Raw genomic sequence first — 20,596 nt, forward strand, 5'->3', positions numbered from 1 at the left:
TGACTAAAACAACCGCATTTTTGAGCACTCAAAACATCGATTTGATAGTCCTGACTTGGCACCAAATGACTTCTTTTTATTTTCGTATCTGGAGATACCTCAATCAGTTACAATGTTACAAAATTGTAGAGCCAAGAAAAGTTTGACGCGTACTGTGACAATTAGAGTCCTAACTATTCTGACAGTAATGACGTTGGGTATTACACATTTGTATATCTAAAATATTGACCCAAAAGTAATATATACTTGATATATGAGTAAATATAATTTTAATTTTTGAGTATCGAATAAGTTCTTGCACATATCTATAGGGTCTCTTAGATAACTTTTTAACTCAAAAATATATATTTTAATGTTAAATTCATTTTCACCATTAACAAATTGCATCACCTCTTATACGCGTAGTATGACCAATATCGCTTGTTGCTGTCAATACACAGCAGAGTTTGCAAAGGTTTTGTATAATTATTGTAAGTAAATATATGCATGTTAATAAATATGTCTGTGTAAATGTATTGTTAAGCGTATTTGCATTTGCTTGTTAACAACTTTCGAACGCTTTGCATGCTGTAAATTGTTTTATTTTCACTTTTGCAATATTTAAAAATACAATTTTAATTGGTTTACTTCGTTTAAGTGCGCGTTGCAACATTAACATGCAACTCATTATTGCCACAATATATGTACATATGTATATACCCAGCCTGCAAAGGCGTAACATTTGTGAAGTGACCTTTTAGAAATTATATATGTATATACTCCTATATACATATTAACATGTGCGAGCATATCACCTTCAATTAAAGTGTAATTAAATTTGTACTTTTATGAAATTATGATGTTTAGTCGCCTTCGCACATGCATTCGTGATTTGGTAGTATTTCATTGTTTAAAGAAAGCAGCAGTTTTTTCGTGACACTTTGAATAATTTCAGCAAAATTGTATACAAACTTTGACGTTCCGCTCAAATCTGTTCTGCATAATATGCGGTTTTCAGTATGTCAAGGTTAATGACAGTATAGGCGGAACCATTGAGAGTGTTTTTGATTTTTTTTGAAATTTGAAATAAATTTGGACTATTCGAATTATCTAGTGAAGAAATTTGAAATCAAACGTTTTTCGTTTGGAGCTTTTTTTTCAATTTAGTACAAACTCACACACACAACACCGAAATTTTACTATTGTCAGTATTTTTGTCAGTAAATTTGACATAATGCAACTGCAGCAATGGACATAGTTGTAAACGGATAGCAGGTAAGTAATGAATTGAATAGAGCCTTATTCGTGCTTTCTTTGGTTTGGTGAATAAATATATAAAAATGTGATATAGCGTAAACCGAAATCAACAAAAATAATCTCAGATTCATCACGCATTTAAATATATAAAATAATAATTTTAAGAAGGTCTATGCATATCGATGATAATGAAGATCTGATAAAGGACACAAGCTCTTTTTAAGTCATAAAGTGTAAATAAATTGAAATGGTTGATTGACTTCATCTGGTTATGGGAATAATCGAGAATACTCCGGAGTAGCTGTTTATGAGTTTCGTATTTTCATCCGTATGTTAATGCGTAGTATGTCACGCTTATATATGTATATATATAGTGAAGCATTGAAGGTGAGAAACATGTTTCAATAGTGTTAACTGAGAAACAGTAGTCGAAGTACACAAATTCTATTCTTGGATATTTTGAATATTTGATTGAATGACATTTCAAACTTGACTGTGCAAACCAAAAATATACCAAGAACGAAGTGCCATGAATCACAGATTAATATGCAAAGTTACACATGCATTCATACAATGTACAGAGTTGCATGCAGTAGAGCATAAGATTGGCTGTACTGGTTGACTGTGGAAATTTAAAATTCACGAACACTACCTGTACTATATATATATATATATATATATTTGGATCGGAACAAATGTGTTAACTTGGTGTCGTGAAAATGGAAAACGGTACAAAAGTCAGCAAAAAACAAAAAAAATAGAAAGAAACGTGGTTGCTATTGCTTAGCTCACCAAGCATACCAAAGTCGCAACGTTGGCGAGTCACCAAATTTCTGTTACTCAGCAATTGCGAGCAGTAGCAGGAATGGGCAGGAAATTTATTGCTCACATCCTTTGTAATTTAAATATTTTACACTTTTATTGTTGTGTTCGTAGTCTATGCCCATTTTACGCCAACACCAACTCGAGTAACTACAAACTAAATAAAACGATAAAATGCAAAGTGTTCGCTCGGTAATGGTTAAATAAATCGAATCGAGTGAGATGTATAATGGATTTAAAGTATATATAATATAGGTATATATATAAATATATACACCGACTCATTAAAGAGTTGACATTTACTGCTGTTAAAATAAGTTAGAAATTTTGTCACGATTAAATACTCGACGCATGCAATATATACCGAGCAAGCACTGAACTACATTGCTGTTTTCTGCCAGTTTGATATCTCATGTCATTTGCCTGTCTTTTAAATATTTGATCTACCAACTTGAGTTGAAAGTAATTTACCGTTTACCTTCACGGGTTCCGCTTAATACTTTTACTGGAAAGATATCGGTATTTTCGATGATTACCGTAGCAATTGCAATTGATTGCTCAATTAGGTATGAAAAGCTATGATTTTGTTGACGATGGCTCAATTATTTCGAATTAGGTGCTGTAGTGGCTTTTTAGATCAACATTATTTTGGTTGATAATTATTTTACATGTAGAAAATATTAGGCAAACCAAAAGTGGCATAAACTTAGGTCATCAAAAGTAATAAAAAGTTGCTAAAGCAGAAATATGAAGTTGTTGTATTTATTTTATAAACAAACAAAATTAAAAAGCTATTCGAAATTGTGAAAGTATATACGTTAAAAATGCCCTGCATTATACGAAACAGTCTTCTGGAACAGCAAAAGCTTAAAAAGTTCAGTTTTTGTAACATACAAAAAAAAAAAAAATCGCTAGAGGTTTCGTCACTCTGTCAAATACGTTTAAATTGGTGTATGTAGTTGTACAAACCGCAGACACCTTAAAAAGCCTAAGTAGTCCGTTCTTAGAAAGAAACCTGTATGAACACTCTAGGGCTAGATACGGAAACGATAAAATTAGAATGGAATAACACTGCTTCTTTCAAGGCAAGATTTTAAAATCTTGAGTCAACAAAGATATGAGCATAAGTGTAATACATATTTTATGTCATTCGACTCAGCCTGGCTGTCGATGGCAGGGTATCTTTCGAACAAAGAACTAACTGCCAACGTTCCACGTTTTTTAAGGTTATGTGTGGGGAATATATAATATGTAAAGCAAAATCATTACAGATCTAGTATGCTAGACTATTTTAAAGTGTAAAAAAATTATTATTCTTAGCTTATCACATGCAGTAGTTCAATAAATGGTTGGCTTTGCTCTATAGCTTTACTATTTGTGAACTAAAAACAGTTTTAGAACCACTAAAATATGTGCTTGTACGGTCGAAATATCAAACGTCACTATCTAAAACTCAAAAGATTTTCCAAAATTGTATGTATACATATATATAAATATATGTATGTACGCATTACAAGGACAAACATGTTTTTATTTTTAGGACATTACTTAAGAAACTCAATATGCACTCTCGCGAATGTGAAAGCCTTTGAAGTTGGATATACGAGTATACACGCGTACATAAATATCTATGCACGAGTGTTAAAGCCTTCAGGCATGTGTGTTTGTTGTGCATTTGTGAAATTTATTGTCAGCACGATGCGTACTTTATTGACGCTTGCCGCCATTCAGACGGACAGAGTACGTAAATAAATGTTTGTACTTATGTAATTGAAATGCAAAAGAGTGCAGTGCAAGACAGTGACAGCAAAACTTCGCGAAACGCATTTGTATTTGCGGCTGATGCGGTTGGCTTTCGATAGCGCAATCATTTGCAAAGCGTTGCCTCTCGCGGTGCGCCTCTTGACTAGGCTTATGCATAGATAAATATATGTGTACTAAGGTGGAACATTGATGTTCCGAATGATGGATCTCTGTTAACTTTCACTTACTTAATTGCTATTTTTATAGGCATATTATAAAGTTGAGAGATAAATAGACGTACATGCAGAGTGTTAGATGGAAAAGAGTACACTAATTTGAATCTGCTTAACAGAGCATAAACTAGAGCTCGATATGTAGGAAATCTTGTTTCAAAAACTTGTTTAATACCCACCATAATGTATATAGATATATATATATATATAGAAAGAATATTCATACGCGTTTGTTGGCTTTCGTTTACTTGACCCGCTGCACTTAAGACCTTGATTGCGTTTCGCACGCTTTTGGCCAATTGATCGAAATGCACACACACACACACATACAGAAACACATAAATATATACATAAACAAATGCATACTCTGAACTAACGCCATTCGAGCATTAGTAATCACAGTTTTCGTTTTTTTTTGTTGTTGTTGTTTTCTCTTTTTGGTGGGCATACGATTGATAGGCCAAGTGTTATCCAAGAATATATATGTCCTAGGTATGTGTGTGTGTGTATGTCAGTTTGCCGATTTAAGGAATTCGCAAGTTTATTGGACTTTGGCACGCTAATTTTGGGCCAATGTCGTTGGCGTTGTCCGCTGACAGCTGGCCTTGGTCAAGATTTAAACTCTAATTTATTTGTTGTACCAGCACGTATTTGCGGTGAAAAATGTCGACAATTTGCACCTAGAATACAATTACAATGCGCTAGCTGTTGTATGCGTGGGTGGGTAGTCATTACGAGTTAGTTACTTGTAATCAAAATCGAAAAAAAATATAAATAAAAAAAAAAAAATAACAAAAAGCAAAAATTTAGCGTCACCCACTCTGTAAATTTATTTGTCCTTCTGCTAGTTTATTACCACGATTTTTTAGTTTTTGATAATTTAAGCCGACAACATTTTTTCTGTTTCCGACAAAATAATATATTACTTGTAGGTACGAAAACGCTTAAAATGGTATTTGTCAGCTACAAGAAAGGTAAGAGTATTTACAAATTTCTTGAAACCAAAATATGTTGCGATTACATTTGAATATAACTGAATATCGAAATAAATATGAATACACCAAAAATTAAATACCTAGACATAAATATGCTCTTATAATGAAAATAAGAGCAACACGGTATTGCTTTTATGGCAGTTTGATTATAAGAGAGAAAGAATAGAGAAAATCTTCATTAAATCATTAAACTTAAAAGTTTTAGAATGAGATTGCAATTTAAGGATGCTTTTCGAAAAATAAATTATGAAATCTGTACCAAAAGTTGAGAATTTGTCAACTACTTAAGTTGAATATGGGTCCTCTGGTACCATATAAGTAAGTGCAATATATAAGGTCTAGTGAAAGAAATCAATTTTTTTTTGCATTAAATTGATTTTTAAGATTTGATATATTTGATTATACTTTCCAATTTCTATATCAAGGAAAACAAAATAAAAATACATTTAAGAATTATGGATTTATATCAGTACATATTCTGTTTTGTTTTGATTTTTAACTCAATGGCTTAACCGAAAACTGAAAATCTTATATATAGGTCCTATAAAATGAAGATGAATGGCCATATCATCTAAAAAAGATATATTTACTTTAAATTTTATGCGGGATGTTGGCATCAAAGTAATGATAATTATATCAAGTAACTATAGATTTTTCAAATTAATCGTTTTGTTATATTCAAACTTGTGATTTAGCGCTTTGATGTGTAGATAGCAACGAGTCTTTTTATTATGGAAATACTATGCTATATAAATACTGAGCATTTCTGTACCAGATTTATTAAAAAGTGATTTTCATATATCCTTCTCACGTTGTAGCACTTGGTTTACGCTGAAAAGAAGAAGAATTTGAAACATATCATTTAGCTGGAAATATTCCAGATTTCCAATCAACAATAAATTTCCTGCAAGTCGCATTTTCAAAAAAGTGTAGTGAAAAACTATTATTTGTTTAGTTTATTCTATTTTTATATATAATATTTTATTGCTCTTTCAGGTATACTCATAGAATAATTTCGTTCATAGAGGTTACTCATACGCCGAGGGTGACCTATACTCACTTTTCTTCAAAGGTTATCTTATAATGCGCTACTATTTTTTCTTTAGAATTAGCTTGGAGCGTGCTATGACTTTTTTTTATCACTAAAGCTTAAATGTATTGTATATACAGTTATTAGATCTGGTAGGTTCTTGTCAACATTTAAAAATAGGTGGGAAAGCAATTCATTTGAATATTTCTAAAATTGTATTAATTTTTACCTTCATATTTCTGAGTATTAGTAAATTTATATTTGAAAAAAAAATGGTTCATACAACTAGGTGCGTTTGACTACTTTGATTATTTGGTAATTTTGTGTGTAACTTGGTGAAAAGCTAAACATTTTTTAACTACATTTGTAATGAAACTGTGAAATGCAAAATTACATTTTTTTTTAAAGTAATACTAACAATTTTTATAATCTTGACTTAGTTAGTAACGAAGACAAAATTAATTTCTTTTGTTCTTCACTAAAAATTTGCTGAAACAAATTTTTAACTAACAAAAATTTATGTAGATTACTCTTAAAACAAAAATTTAATAAAAAAAAATTGTTTGATATATATTGAGAAGTTTACAATGTCGGCAATTCTTACATTTCTTTTATTGAACTAAAAATTTTTTTATTGAAAATTCAAATAGAAGTTGGAAAGTTAATTTAAAATTATGCATTGACGATTTTAATGTCAACCATAAGTGTAGATGTTTGCTATTTTCCAAGATGATTTTTTTTGCTGATGCCCCCTGTGGTGCAAGTGTCTTTTGAATTCTGTGTTGCTCATACGGCATGGTGTACTGTATGAATGCTCAGTATATTTGATGCTTAACTTTAACTGAACATATAAAGGAATATTTTTGCAAAATATTAAAAAATTCCAAGTTAAATATATGGGGGAAAAAAAGGATTTAGGCGCGGTTCAAAAATGATACATTTTTAAGACTAAAAACTGAAACTGTGGGAATTAAAAAAACAAAAAATAACAGAAAACTGTTGACTTTGGCTGCACCGATGTCACAGATAATAGCTTATGCCAAAATTTCGTGACGATAACTTGTCAAATAAAAAAGTTTCCCATACAAGAATTTGAGTTCGTTCGATCATTTTTTATGACAGCTTTATGCTACAGCTGTCCGATCTAAACAATTTCTTTGGAGATTCTAGCGATGCTTTAGATAATAATCTGCGGCAAATTTCGTGACGATACATTATCAAATAAAAAAGTTGTCCATACAAGGACTTAAGTTTGATCGGCCAGTTTGTATGACAGCTATATGCTATAGTTATGTGATAGCGCCGGTTGCGACAAATGTGCAGCTTCTTGGTAAAAGAAGAATGTGTGAAAAATTACAGGTTGATATATTAAAAACTGAGCGACTAGTTCGCGTAAATACAGAAAACAGACGGGCATAGCTAAATCGACTAAGTTCATCACGCTGATCATTTATATATACATACGTATATACTTTATAGGGTTGCGACGTTTCCTTTTGGATATTACAAATATCGTGGCAATATAATAGACCAAGTTCAGGATATTCACTTGATAAATAGCGGACACCCTAGTGTATATATGTAGATATGTACTTTTGTTGGATTAAGAGAATTCCGAGAAAGGCGTTCCCATGAACATTAGATATGGTTGGAGTAAGTCGAAAATTATCTACATTTATTGTTGGCTTGTGTCTCTGCTTTTATTCCGCCTGCTGGGAAGGACATGCAACTAACTAGTTGCTAAGATGATAGTAACTACTTGTATATCAAGTAAATAAACAGTGACAGGTCGCCAGCTATTTGCAATTTGAGCAGGATTGCTTTTACCACAAGGCGTGGCTCGCATAATTTTAAAGTGAATATTAATGAAATTGTTGTTGTTATTGCAATAAATGTTGCATATACACATATCTATGTAAAATTTGCTAAATATATATAAATGTTCCAAGTGAAAACTTATAAGACATTGAAACAAGTGTTGCACAGTTGTACACATACATGGTTGTATATTTATGGCCAGACATTGTATTTAGTATGAGCTTTGCATTATTAATTAGAATTCATTGTTCTTGCTTCCACGAATTGACGTGCTGTTGCATTTGTTTGTGCAATCCTCAATCGATTTTCAATTATTACTCATTTAATGCAAATTAAGTTTTGTGACCTAAAAAAATAGATTTAATGAAAGCAAGTCATTGCTTTGCCCGCGACATTTTGTTGGGGCTATTGATTGTTGTTGTTTTGCAATTGAACAAAGACAAGTCATTCATGTACCGTCATGTAGGCTAGAACGTAAATTTGTATACATAGATATATGGATATGCAAGCAAGGTGAACTGACCTGAATTTTTCTGACAGCGAAATGCGCTGCGCTCGTCCATTTTGCAATTAGCTTTAAATGTTTTCTATTACTGGTTATTGTTGTTGGCTAGAAGCAATGGTGCGCGAGAACCGTTACTAAAGCTACAGGTAAACACTTTACTATTGACAACATGTCTGAGTACAATTTGGTATATGCAAGCATAGCATGCTAAAGATGCCGCCCTTACTTTTAAATGCTTTTTTGTATTGATTTTGTTTAGCTTTCGTGGCTTTGAAAAATGTGAATTTATGACTCTCACTAATAAATTTAAGATATTTTGCATATTGTGTTGTATATCAAGTTATAATATTTTTTTTTATAGTTTTTATGTGCTAAGTGTTTACAGTAAACAGATTTAATGTCAGGAGGTGACCACATGGCGTATGAGTAATATAATATTATTAGTTCAAAGCAATTGTAGCTCAAGTTTATAGCATATTGTGGTGTTGTCATAAACGGCAAGGTATTCTGGAAATATTTACTTTTGGTACTTGGTATATATGGTAAGTGAATTTTAGAATAAAGTTGCCACCTAACAGAAAATTTAAATTAAGCAATTATGAAAATACTCCCTTTCAAGCGCACCTTTCGGTGAATACTGTGGAAATTTTCATTTTAAAAGTATGAAAAAAAAAACTGAGTAAAATATTACGAAACGTATGCTATGCATAACAATAAGGCGTTTAGGAAAGACTTCTCGAAAGTACGGTTGCCAACTACTTACGAATTTGATGAAAATATTGCCTCGAACAGGGTATATTAAGTTTGCCATGAAGTTTGTAACACCCAGAAGGAAACGTCGGAGACCCTATAAAATATATATAGCTCAGTTGATCTAGTCATGTTCGTCTGTCTGTCCGTCTGTGCGTCCGTCCGTCTGAACTGGTCCCTCGGTTTTTAAGCTATCGAGCTTAAATTTTGCACTTGTCCTTTCCTCACTACAAGTAAGAAGCTGCTCATTTGTCGGAACGGGAAACTTTTTTATTTAACGTAATATCTTCACGAAATTTGGTATGAAGTATTTCCTAAGACAACAATGTAATCTCCAAGGAAATTGCTTAGATCGGATCACTATAGCATATAGCTGCCATATTAACTGAACGATCGGAGTAAAGGATGGAAAACTTTTTTATTTAACGAAGTATCTTCACAAAATTAGGCACGGATTTTTTATTTGAGAAATTTTTAGTAATATATATATTTTAATATCATCATTATCATTTTAATATCATACACATCGCACACCAACAAACATAATGCATAAACATTTTGATGCGAGAATATTTGGTTAAAAATTAAGGTCTAAATAAGGTTTGCTTCTTTATATTTTAAGTAAAAACAGCGTGTTTGGGAAATAAGAAGATATGTTTGCAACAAGTCTCGTGAAAGAAAAATATGTTTTTTTGTACAAAAACCCCTAAAAATTTGGATATATGATTTTTTCACAAAAATTTTAATGTTATGTGAAAAAGGTGAAAAATCGATCTAAACCATTTTTGGCCTTTAAACATTCAATCACGTCCTTCTCCTTCAACATCCCATCCTCAGATAGATCGTAAATTGTTTTTATTTAATTTTTGTTATTTTAGCTTTCGTTTCCAATGATTTTCAGCCCACTATGATTTTTTTTTGCTTTCAAAAATGTATTACCCTGGCTTTTTCGGGAAAATACAGCGCGTGGCGGACAATCCGTAAACGATATGTGTCAAATTTGTTCAGTATGTTCAGTAAGGTTTGTCATTTCATTATGTCACGTTTCACTATGATACAACGTTTGGAAATTTTTCAAGATTATTACGCAAATTCACGTTCTCCTGTGGCTACTGTACCATAAAATCAATAATGAGACCCATTTCTGGCTTAATGGCTATGTCAGCAAACAATATTGTCACTATTCGGGTGATTTAAGAATTGCAGGAAATGCTGTTACCATCAATAGCGAGCGTTATATTAAGATGTTGACCCTCTATTTCCAACAAGACGTTGCGCCGCCTCATGTTTCATAAACAGCAAATCTTAGTCAATTGCATATGTTTTGTTATACAATCAAAATTTTCAAAGAAAATTGCAAATAATAAACGGTTAGTACTCTTAAACGACCAAATTTATCAAAAACTTGTTATTTTTTAAAAATATTTTTTAGTATTTTCAACTGTCATGCTACCCACGAAATATGCCTTACACTCATACTCATATTGTAAAGAGCAGCGAGCGTCTGTTATTGTATCCTCGAATATAATTTTTTTTTATTTGTGCCATGCGCACACCCTTATCTGAATATTTGCTCGTTAAAAAGCTGTTGGCGAGTGACAGAATTGTGGCAACGAAAACAATGGCAAATGACTTACCAATCAGGCCACAAGTCAGGCCCGTCATTGTATTACGAAAACTTGTCAATCACATTTGCTAGCTTTTGTATTTGCACGACCGACAATTGGTGAAGTGACAATTCAGATTGACACAAATTATATCTTCGGTCAGAAAATTTTCCTTTTATATGTGCATTCACCATTCAAAAAGAGGAAATAATAAAAATATAAGAATTGAAAATGAGAAAGCATTTTTTTCACTTTATGTGAAAATTCGAAAATTATATATTCTTAAACCTTTTTAGGTGAAAGTGTTTTATACATATAAGTGATTTGGCAGAAAGGTTTGTTCTACTTAAGTCAGTTATGTAATAATTCAGTCATTATTAGCATCGCAGCTCAAAGGGTAAATACCACTTCCGTTGAAAATGGTTTCCACTGTACCAAATACAATGGCAGTCATTGTCAAACCAATAATAATTATTTTGAACAATTTTTTTGAGTTAAATTTTAAAATCAAATAAATGAATTTAGCAATATTTTGTTAGTTGAATAATTTTGTTATTGCAGTGGAAGCGCGTATAATTAAAATAATTTTTTGTCATTTTAGTGTCATAAAATTTGACAGATTGAAAACCGTACATGAGTCTATCGTCAACGTATCTAATACATTTGAAAAATTGATAAATATTATGTGATCAAAGTTGACTCAGACTGGTCCATTTAACTGCGCTCGCAAACCGAATCGATAATTTTTTTTTTGAAATTTATCGTTTAAACCGTGTGTTAGCTGTGTTTTATTAACACGAAAAGGTTGTCAGGCGATTTTTACTACAGAAAAAAGTTGAACCAGATTTCGCTCCCATTACTTTTTCTTTTGATGTCGTTAAAAGTCATTCGCTGAAGGCACTCAAGACCGTCCTAGCCGAGGCTTATAAAAAGTGTATGGCAATTTGGATTATGTGTTGACATGTTTGTATTGACTCAAGAGGAGCCCAAGTTTAAGGCGTTTATAAAAATTTTTCTTAAAATGCGACTACATAAAAAATGTGTTTTTTTTCTCTGTCCGGATCTTATTTGGTCATACACAATGCTTGGGAACTTACTTAGTTCGAAGTGTGTTTTTTTTTTTTTAAATAAATAAAGATAACAAACAATACTTATCGGTTCTGAGGGCGTCGCTGAGCGTAATTTAAAATGTAGTAATTTTTGAAAATTTCTTACTTATTATCTTTAGTTCATAAATTCGTTCTTTTTGGCAAACTTACAGGCAAGCAGCGGTTTTTCTGAAAGTATAAAGAGAAAATAAATACTTGTAGCTAAAGCTATTTATTAATTTGAGCAAATAACCAAAACTATAAATTAACTATAAATTAACTATAATATATATAAGATATATGGATTATGTGTAAATAAACCGCTTGTTTATGCCCACATAGATATTTTGCCATAAATTATGTTCGAGAATCTCTTGAGGCGGAATAAAGGAGGAGATTAGTTTATTTACTTTCAAATCTATTAAAAATCCATTAACCGATCATAAAATAAGCTGAGAGTATGTGAACAAAAATATACTGAACTTTGTTTTTGGTACTTAAGGATGGCAAAAGGCTGTTCATGAAACTGTTAGACACACAAGTGTTGAAGTAAGTGTTGGAAGCGTGAACATTAGTGTATTGTTTAGCTATTTTATTTAGCGAGTAGTAGAAATAAGTATGAATGGGCAGCCATTGAAGCAGGTGTGCGAGCACGGATTGTCTATTGCAAAAAGTAAACTGCTATTGATATGCCATATGATATATACGAGTGGCATACTTACTATAAATATATTTAATGTACATATATGTAGGCTTATAAATCTTAAACGAAAGAAAATAATGTTATGATCAAAATATATGCCGAAAAAACCATAAAATATCTGGAGAAGTTGTTGAAACTGTTTTACAGTCTTCATCCAATACTAGAGCCGTCCGGTAATGACTTCGCCTTACCAGAATTCTATTGCAAGAAAAAATTTAGTATCGCGTAGAATATTCTCGTAAAAGACATTACTGTCAAAATTGCAAACAAAAAGGATTTCTCGTACTCCTCTTTTTGATGAGAAGGCTCAAAAAGCCGCGTGCGTCATATATTGCTCGAACTATTGGACACCAGAAATCAGACGACGCGTTGGCGCCACCCAGTTTGCTCAGTCCGACAACAAGCGCAGCTGTGAGACTTCTTTACAACAATGTTTGACACTGTTTAAGCTCAACTTGCGAGAGTTTCTGATTCGTTGCATGATTTTGCATGAAACATAGCAGACATTTTAGATCAAGAAACTGTCCATACTTGCCACTTTGCTTCGAAGATGACGAAGACTGTGCTACCGGCCGTTGATCGGGAGGCCACCGTTTTCAAGAATTCAGAAGATGTCATCTACATCGAATATTTGGAGAAGTGTAAAGAGCTATACTATCCCGAATTATTGGACGATTCAACTATGACCTTCCACCTTTATACCGCATCTCTGTCGTCGCCATTGCCAAACTGCTCGAACTAGGCTACGAACGGCTTTCCCATCAACCGCATTCTCTAGGTTTGAGCTGTGTGACTTTCTTTCGATTCCAAAAGTGAAAAAGTCACCTGCCGTCACTAAGCAGCTGCCACTGAGGTTTACTCATTTGAGTTTTGTTCATTTGTCGAAATCGCCAATATTGGAACACTATAGCATATAGCTGCCATACAAACTGAACATTCGGAATAAAATTCTTGTAAAGAACCTTTTGTATTTGTGAAGGTTATAAAATGTTTTTACTTGTTTTAAAATATTTTCGATTCCAAAATATTTATAAATATAAAAAAAAGAAACAAGAAACGTATTTATAACTTATAGATCTCACTTGCTTCAATTTAAGCAACCAAGTGGCATTTTCTGACAACTCCTAAGATATGTATGTTTTATGTGATATAACTAAAAATGTAAGTAATTGCGATACAATATAAGTATATTTGGAAGGAATTCGCAATCAGCGCTTTCCATAATACACCAAGTTATGTAAGCGCAGTGAGGACATAACAAGCAGCCAAGCATAAGGAAGTTACTTTACATTGTGGGCGTAAAACCGAATTTTTAATGAATTATTGTCGTATTTGTGTTTATGCAGCATGACGTTTATCGAATTGCGTGCCTAACACGTATTAATGCGTGATTTTATCGCAAATACTTGAGCGCCGACGTCAGCAATTATGAGTGGCGCAATAGAAGATTCATGGTCGGGTGGCAGCAGCAGCCATTGCGTAACAGGCAAACCATTGCCGTTAACTTAAACACACACACACACAGACTAAATAGAAATGACGTTACAGACCGCTAAAATGTGACCAAGCATGTGCAGGCGTTTGTGGGTGCGGTGTCGGTGGGAGGGTGATTTAAAGCACGTGCCTGGTATTTTTTGCTTTTTGTTTTGTTTTCTTTGCTCTCATATTTAATTTTTATCTTTCTTGTAATTTTAATCCATGCCAACTGCTTTTTTCCTATATTAATATATGCGCGTTTTCCTTTGCTATTTTATCATTTGGCGTTTGTTTCACGCTACTTCATATTCATATAGTATATACTCGTATTTATTGTAATATTAGAAGGTGTTCTTGCTGTTTTTGGATTTGGTTCAATGGTGCGCGTGCGAAATTGTTGTGGCGGCAAAAGTCTGCTTTGCTTCCTTATTGCTTTCTTTTTGAGTATACGTATATTTGTATGCATATTCAAGAACATTAGTGTGTTCCTTAAGAACATAAAATAAAATAATTTCCCTTGCGCATTTCCAGTGTTATTATTCTGATTAAGATATCATATGTGAATTTGAATTACGCTAAAACATTCTTAAGACATATATGAATACAGCTAAAGTTCTAAAGACTACCCTGATACTTACAAAGTTATGTATATAAGCATCAACTCTGAATTAAAATCGAAAAATATAAGTTTCTAAAATATTTATTTTGTGTTAGAAATAAAAATGTAATGGTTCAAAACTGTGGCATCTTATAAGGGGTTAGGCCGGTTTAGAGCCGTAAAATAGATCTAACTTTGACAATTTCTTTTAAGCGTATAGCGAGATGATCGAATTTTCTTTCTTTCAAGCTTTATTAAGCATATATTTCAATGTACAAAAAATATGCAAAATGTTGGCTAAAAGGCCAATCCTCGGAACCCTCTTTTTCATGAGTGCATCTTGAAGTTACTGTGATTCTAGGAATTCAGGAATTCGTTGTATTTAAGACAAAATATATTTGCCGGAATTTGGCTGCACCGATGTTATTATACCCTTCACATGTGTATTTTTTCTAGCAAGGGTATAAATAATTTTGTCTTTATTCTAGATCGGTCAATTTATATGGCAGCTATGTGCTATAGTAGTCCGATATCGACGGTTCCGACAAATGAGGAGCTTCTTGAGGAGAAAAGGGCGTGTGCGAAATTTCATATCCATATCTCATTGATATCAAAATTGTGGAACTAGTTCACGTATACCATATACAGAAAACTTTGTATCCACTCAAATGGTGGCCATAACTGTTCTAAATCGGATGCGAATTTTTATGTGAAACCTTCAAATATAAAAGTGTCGATATATATATATATATATATATATGTCTGAATTTTTGGCAAAAAGTAAATATATATGAACAACAAATTGATATATTTCAAATCTATATGAAATAGTACGACGATACCTAATAAATATGGTACAATCGCTTGTTGATTCATTTCTATTTTATTATACTAGTTACATTCATGCAGTTGCTTGTTCGACTCACCACTCTCGTGTGATTTAAGCAATGTAAATATCTGTCTACAATTATGAACCACCCTAATAAACACACATTGACAATGGTATTCATATTTGTAAGCCTTCATCTAAGCATGTAAGTACTGCTTCAAAGTGTGGTGAATGCTAAAAGCCTACAAAAGCGATTTCGAAATGATTTTTCAAATCAAAAGCCAACAACAAAAGGAAGCACTCTAAGAAAATTTGCTTAATCGCCAAATTGAAGAGAGTACTTTGGCGCCAAGCACCGAACAAATGTACAAACATACATGCATACATATATCTACCCTAGATATACATCAATTTTGGTGAGCTACAAACCCATTTCGTATTATTTTCATAATAAATATTTTTGCAACAAATTGCTTAGAATTTATTTACTAAAAAATTAATGAAAATTCCAATTAAAAATGGCAACAACTTTGCATATAAAATTTGTAGACTTTGTTTATATTAACACTGTTGTTTTTTCTTTTTTTTGTGGTTATAAGAAAATTTTACGAGTTTCCATTCAAACCGCTGCTATACTCATACATACTTGTACATATATGTTTATAAATATATATTGTACATATGTATACACAGATTATTTATCGTAATCGTTGCTAGGCGCTCATCACTTGCGGCATGTAGGGTCGTTCAAACTACCCGCTACATTGTTTCCTTGTTTTTGTTTTCGTACAACGCCACCATTGTTGATTTGCTTACTTAATAAATTAGTAAAAAATTGTTGCAAGTAGAGTGAATCTTTGAACTCATAAATGTTTACGACTCACACATAAAATATCGATTGTATATATTTAAATCGATCTATTATAGAAACGTAAATGTATGTGTTTGTAATTTAAAAAAGAAAACAAATCGTGCCCCACACACGCTGTTCCGAGCGTTAAACAAACGGGTTATGCCGCTTTTGCCCAGCTGGCGTAAAATAATAACAATACAGTGCATTTTTATTGATGCCCCAGTAATGACGTCATATCGCCATGAAATACCGTTGTACGCTTGTGTGCGCGCGAAATTGGCGTTTTTAGCCGCTTTACGATTGTGTATGCAAAACGTGCTGCCATCAACGACCAGCGCCAGTCCCATACGCTTTCGGCATTCTTTTTGCGTCTTCTTTTGTTCTGCTTTGCTGTCGTGTTTTTGCAAATTTTCACATTTATTCAGTTTTTTATTTGTTTGGATTTCGGCCAAAGCATTTGGCCGTGTGTGCAGCAAAAATGCAATCGACAATCAGCGGAGTGTGATTTTACCGTATAAACTGAAGTTTTTGTGTGTATGCGAAAGAGTTTGCAAAACTGGAAATTTAATATTAAAATCAGTTTTATGTAAATAGTCTATATACAAATATTGGAGAAACGGAATTTTGCTGAGGAGACGTTGAGTGGCGAGTTAAGCACAGTAAACGTATTTTTTATAAATATATTAGAGCCATTTTCGATTTGGCGCTTCTGTGCTCGCTTTTTTCGAACCCTGCGCTTTTATAACAAGGTTTGAAAGCAACAACTATTCATTCAATTGAATTCAAAATGACTGAGTATTTGATTGCTACCTCAAATTGGCATAAGCTCTCTTAACTTTATCGCTATATCTTTATACCAGTTCACTTGATTTTTGGCGATTGTTGTTCGTTACGCCACTTTGCAAGTTTTGGCGACGAATAGAAGACAGCTTCCCTTTGTTTATGCTAGTAGCGGATTCAATTCGCCACTTCCTTGGTCGCTACATTTGAGCTCCGTCCACGTCTATTATAATTTTTATATAAAAGAGTATGCCAGTTATTTAACAAAGTGGTATAAAATCACTTAATTCTGCTTCTAAAAGTTTATACTAGTTCAATTGAATGATAGCTACATTAAAACTCCGCACTCTTCTAGTACAATTTTTATATAAAAGAGTATGATAGTTCTTTTACAAAGCGATATAAAATCTCATTATTCTGTTTCTAAGTTTATATCAAATGAAACATTTATACCAGTTGTGTGTTTACACCGCTACTCTTCAAATTTTGGCGAATCGAAGACAGCTTCTCTATAACTATGTGTATCTGTTCGAGTTATGCTAATTCTTTGTTCGATTCGCCATTATACAATTTTCAGCGCATCTTTAATCGTAGCTTAAGAAAAAATTCGAAGTACAATATATTAAAGTTATTTCTAAGAAAGTATATATATTTCCTAGAACTACATGACTTAAGAGAGACAAACTTGTAAATATATGCATAAATATCGCAAGCTTAGTCTTCATGCTAGAAAAATGCTGGGTGTATTGCCCGATATTTTCGTAAGCTTTTATATATTTATTGCTCTATTCTATTCTCTATTCTCTTTCAGATTCTTTTCAGGTCGGTGTATATACCATGATATAATTATACAGTTATATACATGTATGTGTATAGCCTTTATGTCGCTTTTTAAACAAATTGCAAAAATATTGCAATTTCGACTCAGCGAAGTGAAAATGAATTTTAGCTTGGCACATATGCTCCTAAGTCAAGTCAAGTCAAGTACAAAAAACCGTAAGGAACATAAAATGCAGAAGAAAAGCTTAAAAAGACCACATGTGGAGCATTATGCTGCTCACAAAAAAAAGATGTGCTCACTGAAACGGATGCGCGTGTCAGCCAAGTGGGTCGGGAAGACAGCATGGGGTGACAGTCTTTTAGGTTTAAGTCTAGAGCCAGAGAGGAACAAAAAATCAGAAATTGAGCAAAAAAAAAGTGTCAATCAATCATATAAATTAAAAAAAAAGAAAACTTGATTTTTCTTGCTAATTGTTGCTAGCCTAAAATTTTTGACGAAAATTGCTTATATTCTAAAAGTAATATGAATATACAATAAGTCTATATATCGATTAATAAATGAAATTATTAAAAAAAAATTAGGTCTTTGCAACATCTGCATTTTGAAGACAAATATTAATTGCTGACTTTGTCTCTGTTTCTTAGTTGTCACTAAAATATATTAATTACTTCAAAGTTGATTACGTTAAAGTAAGCTGTGGCCGATTCAGGCAGTAGAATGGAGATTTTGCGAACGAGAATGTGGCTAATCGTGAGGCTAGCGAGCGCGTATGGCGGCCTGAAGGTAAGGGAAGAAAAGCATTTTGTCGCGTTTCTTTACTTCTTTTTTCATCAACGAACTTGATTATGGAAGAAAGTTTTTGTGATGAATAGAACGTGTGTGCACATTTTGTAATTAGTTTCAGCAGTTTGACATGATAATTACTAAGAGTGTTACAATTCTAGGTTCAAAGATGAATGGAGTTAAATGATTTTTCTTTGCATATGTTTTTAATTTGATAAAAAATATTAAATACGTAATTAGTAGAATAAATGTGGTAGATTTGAATACTGTTTTGTCACAAATACTTTAAGCGTTTTGAGCAAAATTCTCTAGTGAGTATGGTATTTGTGAAGCGAAAACAACTACTATATATGCACATTTTGGTGTTTTCAGCAGGCTGTCTCAAACATTATTATTTTTTGATTGTTTTAATAAATTTATTATCCTCAGCTTAACAGCGACTTTTTAATAACCTTTCCAAGAAAAGCGGTGTCTGTTATTCTCAACTCCACTTTAGTTAAATCATTTGTAAGACATATATAAGACAATCATTAGTTCGTTCAATATGCTTACCACCTGGGTTACAATTAGATTAAATCAGATTACTTCTCTTACAAATGTGAAGATGCTGTCAAAAACAACTTAAAATGTCTTACTTTCTTTCTTAACTCGTATTATTATTTAAACAACTGAAAAAAAAATTTTTTTTAAAGAAATACAAACAAAAAAAATTATCGTCAAATTGAAATTATTGCATCGCTGTAACTTATTCTAGTCTTCAAATTCATATCACTATTTCGAGTAAATTATGACAGATCAACATAAGTCATAATAGAAATTTTAATTAAAATTCAACCCGCTGATGCCTCTAATAGTTATACGAAAAGTTACATAATTCTTTCAAATAAATAAATGTGTTATAATAGAAAACTTTTAATAAAAAAAAGATAATATAATATAATGTTTTCCAACTTGTATATCGATTCCTGACTCAGTTAAGTAATGGTTATTTAGCACTACAATCAATACTAACAATTTTTTTTCTAACCTACATAAGTGAAAGATATGTTAAAAAAATAGCGAGAATTTAGGTATTTTGAAAAAAATATTTATTTATAATATATTTTATTTATTTATCTACAGTAATGTAGAGTCGCCTTCAAAATAGTCCCTATTCGATATTATGTACTTATGAGAGCGCTTCTTCTTATCGTCGAAACACTTCTCAAACTCGATTTTTCAGTTAACCTTTAGCACTTTCAGCGACTTGTATCTATCTTATAAAACGATGGAATGAAAGTTCTCTAGCGCATTAAGCAATGAATGCAGCACACGTTCAGCTATTTTATTATTAAAGTATGATTATACACCTAAACTACTTATATATGTAAAAGAAAAACTTAAATTATATAAGTACATACTTTAAAAAACTAGTTTAAATAGACTTAAGCACAAGCAAGTTTATATGTGCACAGGTACATTTTTTGTGAAACCGAAATTTCAAGAAAAGGTTGACGCGGACAACTTGAACTATTTGTAACCTAATATGGTATAATGCTTTCAGTAGCCAATTAAATTCACAAATGCACACTTACTTACAACAACATATGTATAAACACTAAGCCTTAGGAAAACCTATTTCGCACAACCAAACGAGCCATAAGGGCTAAGTCAACACTCGAACAAGGATACATGACCGCAAGTGTCAGAGTGCCATCATAAATACATACCTTCATATACACATGTATGTACTATATATGCTTGCGTCTGTGATAACCGGTAATTCCTGGATTTTTATTTAGAGTCCTCAACTAGTACAAAAGTGAGCGCTACTCGTAGGTTGACAAATCTGCTGAAATCTGCTTTTCTAAAAAGACGCATGTGAATGGCGAAAAGTAATTTCCTTCCACTATCCACTTACGTTTATTTGTGTGCATCTATGTCGAAACCGTTATATACTTACTGCTGCTTACGCATAAAAGGCATT

At 32.3% G+C, this 20,596-nt stretch overlaps 1 protein-coding gene across 7 annotated transcripts in view; it reads right to left on the reverse strand.

The window, feature by feature from the left end:
* Positions 1 to 20,596, reverse strand: part of Shab (Shaker cognate b) — a 183,897-nt gene that overhangs the window by 94,731 nt on the left and 68,570 nt on the right. For all 7 annotated transcript variants that reach the window (XM_070112146.1, XM_070112147.1, XM_070112145.1 and 4 more), the window contains exon 3: positions 11,999 to 12,016. The gene's annotated coding sequence lies outside the window, so the exon portion shown is untranslated. The remainder of the gene's footprint in view (positions 1 to 11,998; positions 12,017 to 20,596) is intronic.

Source organism: Bactrocera oleae, chromosome 6 (assembly GCF_042242935.1).
Source record: "Bactrocera oleae isolate idBacOlea1 chromosome 6, idBacOlea1, whole genome shotgun sequence".
In the NCBI taxonomy this organism is placed as follows: Eukaryota; Metazoa; Arthropoda; class Insecta; order Diptera; family Tephritidae; genus Bactrocera; species Bactrocera oleae.